Genomic DNA, 6,627 nt, shown 5'->3' with positions numbered 1-6,627 from the left:
TTTCCCCAACCACTCCCATTTGAAGGCCACTATCTTCCACCGCTTCTACCCAGTGCTTGGTACTTACTTTTAACCATATAACCATATACCAATTACAGCACGGAAAAAGGCCATCTCGGCCCTTCTAGTCCGTGCCGAACACTTACTCTCACCTAGTCCCATCTGCCTGCACTCAGCCCATAACAGCTCATTCCAAACAGCTACCACTATCTGAGTAAAGAAGTTCCCCCTCATGTTACCCCTACACTTTTGTCCCTTAATTCTCAAATCATGTCCTCTTGTTTGAATCTTCCCTACTCTGAATGGAAAGGCTTATCAACGTCAACTCTGTCTATCCCTCTCATAATTTTAAAGGCCTCTACCAAGTCCCCCCTTAACCTTCTGCACTCCAAAGAATAAAGACCTATCTTGTTCAACCTTTCTCTGTAACTTAGTTGCTGAAACCCAGGCAACATTCTAATGAATCTCCTCTGTACTCTCTCTATTTTGTTGACATCTTTCCTATAATTTGGCTTCTGGTTGTCCTCCAGGATGCACCGAGCCGCAGCCTGATCCGTGCCGGTCACCTGGGCGAATTCGGCACAAAGACTCTTACGGCAGCGGCACAACGGCACAACTCTTGAACTGAGGCTGCTCCATGGCCAGAGTGCAGCCTCCCATGGCCCTGAGGCTGCTCCATGGCCGGAGCTGCAGTGAGCGACTCGCCAGCCTGGCAAACACTCGCCAGATCCGGCTCCCCATCTGCATCTGTCCCCACTGCAGCTTCTGCTTCTACTTCTGCTTCCGTCCCTCCCTCGGCCCAGCTCTCCAACACCCATGCAGTTTTGAAATTTTCGTTGACCTCAGAACGTGACAGAGCGTGACAGAGCGTGAGAAATTTGTGATCAGCGTGAGAATTTGGCCAAATAAGTGATTCTCACGTTCAATGTGTGAGAGTTGGCAGCCCTGCATGATCACATTGAATGGTATTGCTGACACTATGGACCAAATGGCCTACTCCTGCGCCGATTGTCCATTGTCTATTGAGACCCTTCTTCAGACTGATGTCAGGGGAGTGGGCGGGATAGAGTATGAATGTAGTCTGTTTGTGTATGTGTGTGTATATATGTTTGTGTTTGTGTGTGTGTATGTGTATGTGGGTGAGTGTGTGTGTATGTGTATGTGCGTGTGTATGTGTGTGTATGTGTGTGTATGTGTGTGTATGTGTGTGTGCATGTATGTGTATGTGTGTGTGTGGGCGGGATAGAGTATGAATGTAGTCTGAAGCAGTAAAACTGGTGGGAGAACTGGCAATGGGGAGGGGATGGGGAGAGGGCTGGGCTGTTTGAAGTTAATGTTCATACTGGGGTGCCAGCTACCCAGACAAAAAATGAGGTGCTATTCCTGTAATTTACACTGGGCCTCACTCTGACAATGGAGAAAGTACAGGACAGAAAGGTCAAAATGGGAGGGGAAGTTAAAGTGCTGAGCAACCGGGAGATCAGGTAGGTTAGGCAGATTGAGCGGAGGTGTTCAGCTAAAACGATCGCCGAGCCTGCGCGTGATCTCACCGATGTACAGAAGTTGAAACATGGAACAGCGGACGCAGTATCTGAGGTTGGAGGAGATGCACGTGAACCTCTGCCTCACCTGAAAAGACTGTCGGGGTCCTTGGATAGAGTCGAGGGGGGAGTTAAAGGGACAGGTGTTGCATCTCCTGCAGTTGCAGGGGAAAGTACCTGGCGAGGGGTGGTTTGGGTGGGAAGGGACAAGTTGACCAGGGAGTTGCGGAGGAACGGTCTCTGTGGAAAGCAGAAAGGGGTGGAGATGGGAAGATGTGGCCAGGAGTAAAATCCCGTTGGATGTGGTGAAAGTGTTGGTGGATTATGTGCTGTACACGACAGCTCATGGGGTGGAAGGTGAGGTGAATGGATAGGACAGGTTTGGAGGGATATGGACCAAGCGCAGGGAGGTGAGACTCGTGTAGCTGGGACATTGTTGGCCGGTGTGGGCGAGTTGGGCTGGGGGGCCTGTTGCCACACTGTGTCACTCTATTGCCAAGGGGGAATCTGTCCTTGTTGCGAATGGGGGGAAAGGGAGAAAGCAATATTTGCTTTCATCTGGGCTTTTAATGAGACCTTACAAGGTCGAGCATCAGTGTTCACGAAGGAACTGCAGATGCTGGAAAATCGAAGGTACACAAAAATGCTGGAGAAACTAAGCGGGTGCAGCAGCATCTATGGAGCGAAGGAAATAGGTAACGTTTCGGGCCAAAACCCTTCTTCAGACTGATAGGGGGTGGCGGGGAGAAGGAAGGAAAAAGGAGGAGGAGGAGCCCGAGGGCAGGGGGATGGGAGGAGACAGCTCGAGGGCTAAGGAAGGGGAGGAGACAGCAAGGGCTAACAATTTTAATTAATTAATTAAGTTTCCTTTGCTCCACAGATGCTGCTGAACCCGCTGAGTTTCTCCAGCATTTTTGTGTACCTAAGGTCGAGCATTAGATTATTTTCAATTTCCTTTAATTAAAAAATATCTGTTCATATGTTATATCACTGGATGTGATATCCTCATGGGGTCGGGGCTGGGTATCGAACCTGCAGCACTGAGGCGCTGGTGCTGGCACCTGCTGAGCTGGGGAAGAGAGCTCGGGATTCAGGGCAGGGCCGCGCTCAAGGTCCAGCCCCCATTGCCTGTCAGTCACCGGGCGGTGTCGTCATCGCCCTCCCACCGGCGCGTCACCACCCGGAGGCGCGCCCTTGCGCGTGCACGTCACGCAGGCGCGGCCCGGCCTGAACCTCCAACCGGCAGCGCAGGACCCTCTGTTCCCATTGGCTGCCGGCGCTGTCCGTCAATGGCATAGACCAATGGCGAAGGCGTTCTCGTTGATGGGCGTATCCCTTGCAGAGCCCGCCCACTGTCACTCCCGGCCCTCTGTCCCCATTGGCTTAGGGCGGTGTCCTTCACTAGTCACAGCCAATAGCATTTGCGGTCCCGTCGCGGGGGCGTGTTCTCCCACAAGCCCCGCCCACGTTCGCTGCCCGAACAGACGGGAACAATCCCGCGCATGCGCGCGTATCCCGGCGAGAGAGCGGCGCCGTTGGTCGCGCGGGTCCCCGCTCATCAGCCGAGCGGCTCGTGCGGCCACAGACGCCCCGGGGACGGAGGCCCCGCTGTTTATACAGGTCGGGGCAGAGAGGGGATGTCCGTCAGTTCATAACGAGGAGCAGGATTAGGCCAACTCTACACCGCCATTCACTCATGGTCATGGCTGATCTAACTCAACCCCATCCGGGGAGGGAGGGAGGGAGGGAGAGGTTGGAGTGGAGGGGGTGAGGAAGTGTGAGGTGGGATTGGGGAATGGGGGAGGGAAGCATTGTGATGGATTTGGGGGAAGGGGTGAGGATACTGAAGCTTGGGGGTCAGTTATTTTTCAGTCTCGACCTCCTGCATGATCCTGGCAACAACCTGCATCAAGTGCAAGGAGTTTCACACATTTCTATTCCACTCTGGTGATCGCACATCAGCAGACAGAGCAGAAAGGGAGCAAATGCCACCAGACCAACGGCGGATATGATGCACTGATGGGCCTGTCCCACTTAGGCGTCATTTGTGCATCATTTACACGACATCATTCATGTGTCATTTACGCTACATCATTTACGCGTCGTGACGCGGACGTGATGCGTGCATTAAGTGCGCATGGCGTGCATTACGTGCGCATTGCACGTGGCGGTGTAGACAGTGAAGTGCGGTAGCGCGCGGCGCCCCTGGATTTTGGGATCCACAAAATCGTTGCGCGACACCTTCGTGACACGCAAATAATGCCCAAGTGGGACAGGCCCTTCAGGGTTTGCTGTAGCCAGTGGCAACAATGGCACAGTGTTAGTTGCTGCCTTACAATGTCAGAGATCCATGTTCAATCCTGACCTCAGGTGCTGTCTGTGTGGAGTTTGCATGTTTTCCCTGTGACCGTGTATTTCCCCCGAGTGCTCCGGTTTCCTTCCATACTCCAAAGACGTGCAGATTTGTCACTGCTCTAAAGTCAGTGGGACTTGTATCTGACTACAGGACTGGGGACTGACAGGATTGTGGGGGAAGGGGAAGTAGCATTTATGTACATCATCTCAAGACGTTCCAAATCCTGACGCATCCATTTGTAACTTTTATTCCTCAAAAATCACTGTCAGTTATTGGGATGAAAATTGAACATACGCGGAAACTGTCAGCCGATCGGTTGGCAATATGAGATGTCATCAGCCAAAAGTTGTCCTGCTCCTTTGAATTGTTGTCTAATACTGGCTTTTAATCCGTTTATTACAGAGCAGCGGGGCATGTGAACGCATTCACCACCGTGTTGATGGAGCGGACCAGGGAGGAGATCCAGTGACCTTGACAACGAGGACAGACGACGGTGTGTTGCAGAATTATGTCTGATATAAATGCCCCAACAATGTGACCGGATCAGATTCCCTGACCTGCAGCACGCACGGGGAGCGGGAATAGGGAATCAATGGAAGGGCAACAGACCTGAATTGGAGGGAGAACAGTAATTGTAAGGCAAATCTGTCTGTATTAGGGTCATTTAATGAGTAGAAAAGTAGTGCCTGAGAGCAGCTACTAGAGGGGAATGAACAGGTGATGTTTGGGGTTTTTTAAAAGCGGGATAATTGTTCACACTCAATGTGTCAGTTAGCGGAACAAGCAAAGAAGTTAAGTTTTGTGAGCCTTCGTGAACAAAGGATGTTGAAGGTCTGATTAGGGAAAATAAGTAAACATTTGTCAGGGACAGGAAGCTACTCTCAGTGAGTCATTTGAGGTTTAATGGGGAAATGAGAGAGAACCAAGGAATTAGGACGGTCAAAAGAAGCCTGAACTCAAAAGGATTAATTGTAGTTGGGGAGAGAAAGCGGAAAAAGTGGTGGGAGCCTGGCAAGTGAAAGGTGGATATGGATGAGGTGGTGAGGGGGGAGGGGGTGTTGATTGGCAGATGGTTAGAGATGAAAGGGCGACAAACCTGGACTAAAATGAGACTAAAGAGAAAATGAGTCAAAGGTCTTGCAAGTCAAAAAGATGTTTGAATGACATGAAATGTAAAGCCAGTGGAGTATTTGGGTGGAAGGGTTAGGAGAAATGTGCGGATAGGGATTAGGTTATGCATCGGGATAAGGAAAGATGGAAAGGGGATAAGAAATATCGAAAGAAATTGGAGAATTCTATCTGTAATAGTACACTGCAGTACAAGAGCAAGCCCTTCGGCCTATGCTGTCTGTGTCGAACATGATGCCGGGTTAAACTAATCTGCTCGTGTGAAGTTTGCAGATTAATGTAGAACTAGTGTGAATGGTTGATCGATCGTCTCCGTGGAGTCGATAAACTGACTACCCTGTTTCTATTGTGTATCTTTCAAATTAAGATTCCCCAGATTCCCTGCATATCCACAGCCCTATCTTAAAGCTCTTCAATGCCATTCTCTTACCAGCATGCACCACCAGCCTTGACAGGGAGATGCCCTTCGGATTTTGCAAAGTTCTTCCGCTTAAACCTGCCGTCTAGTTCTTGGTTCCATTCCCCCTTAAAAAAGACTTTGGGCACAGAGGGATGTGGATATCTGGAATGAGTTGCCATTTGAGGCGCGTACAATAACATGATTTTAGTGACATTTGGGCAGGTACATGGACAAGAAAGGTTTGGAGTGATAATGGCAAACATGGTCAAATAGGGCTGGCTCAGATAGGGCACCTTGGTCGACACATCTGCGTTTGGCTGAAACATCTCTGTGCGGTGTGACTTCCGTGATTCTGCCAAGTGGCGAGAGAGAAATAGTCTGCCAATGCCTAATTTGGAAAGAAAGATCAAAGCAAGCCATTAAATAAAATTGAAATATCATTAGGATTACAGGATACAAGAGACGTGTTTGAAGTAACAAGGCGAAATGGAAAATAATACCTGACGATTTCATACATATAATCAGCAAAGGTAGATAGAGTATAGTAATGTACAGCACAGAAAAGGTATTTTTGGTCCACAATGTCCATGCGGACCGATGCCAAGTGAAACTCATCTCCGCTGCCTACACATATTCCATATTCCACAATTCTCTGCTTATCGAAAAGCTTCTTAAATGCCCCTATTGTATATGCCCCAACCACCACACCTGGCAGCGCGTTCCAGGCACTCACCATCCTCTGCGTATAAAAAATAACTTTGCCCGCACATCTCCTTTGAATTCCACCCCTTTCAGCTTAAAGCTATGGACATGCAGTCTTCCCACAGAACCCCAGCCAGAATAACAACCCTCTGTCTTCTCAGTAAACCAGTTCTGAATTTATAGGACCATGTTACTGTGAATCCTGTGCATTTTAATTCTGCTGTTATCAGTACTAAAAGATCCTTCTATTTGTTCGGACACAGTTCCAATTTTTACAAACTGTTTGATTGCGGACATTGGACGTTGTCTCTGAAACTGTATCGCTACATGCGGAGAAAACTATTCAGGACTCTCTTCGGTCTGCGTGCTGTTCTTGCGCTTGGCTTGATTGTATTTATGTATAACTAGACCAAGTGTGACCCGTTGGGTCCCATCCCCTCGACGAACGGTCACGTGTGCGGCGTCACGCACACCCTAACCACCCAACACACACTAACTAC

This window comes from Amblyraja radiata, unplaced genomic scaffold (genome assembly GCF_010909765.2).
Source record: "Amblyraja radiata isolate CabotCenter1 unplaced genomic scaffold, sAmbRad1.1.pri S119, whole genome shotgun sequence".
NCBI lineage: Eukaryota > Metazoa > Chordata > Chondrichthyes > Rajiformes > Rajidae > Amblyraja > Amblyraja radiata.
Note: the sequence above shows the minus strand (reverse complement) of the source record.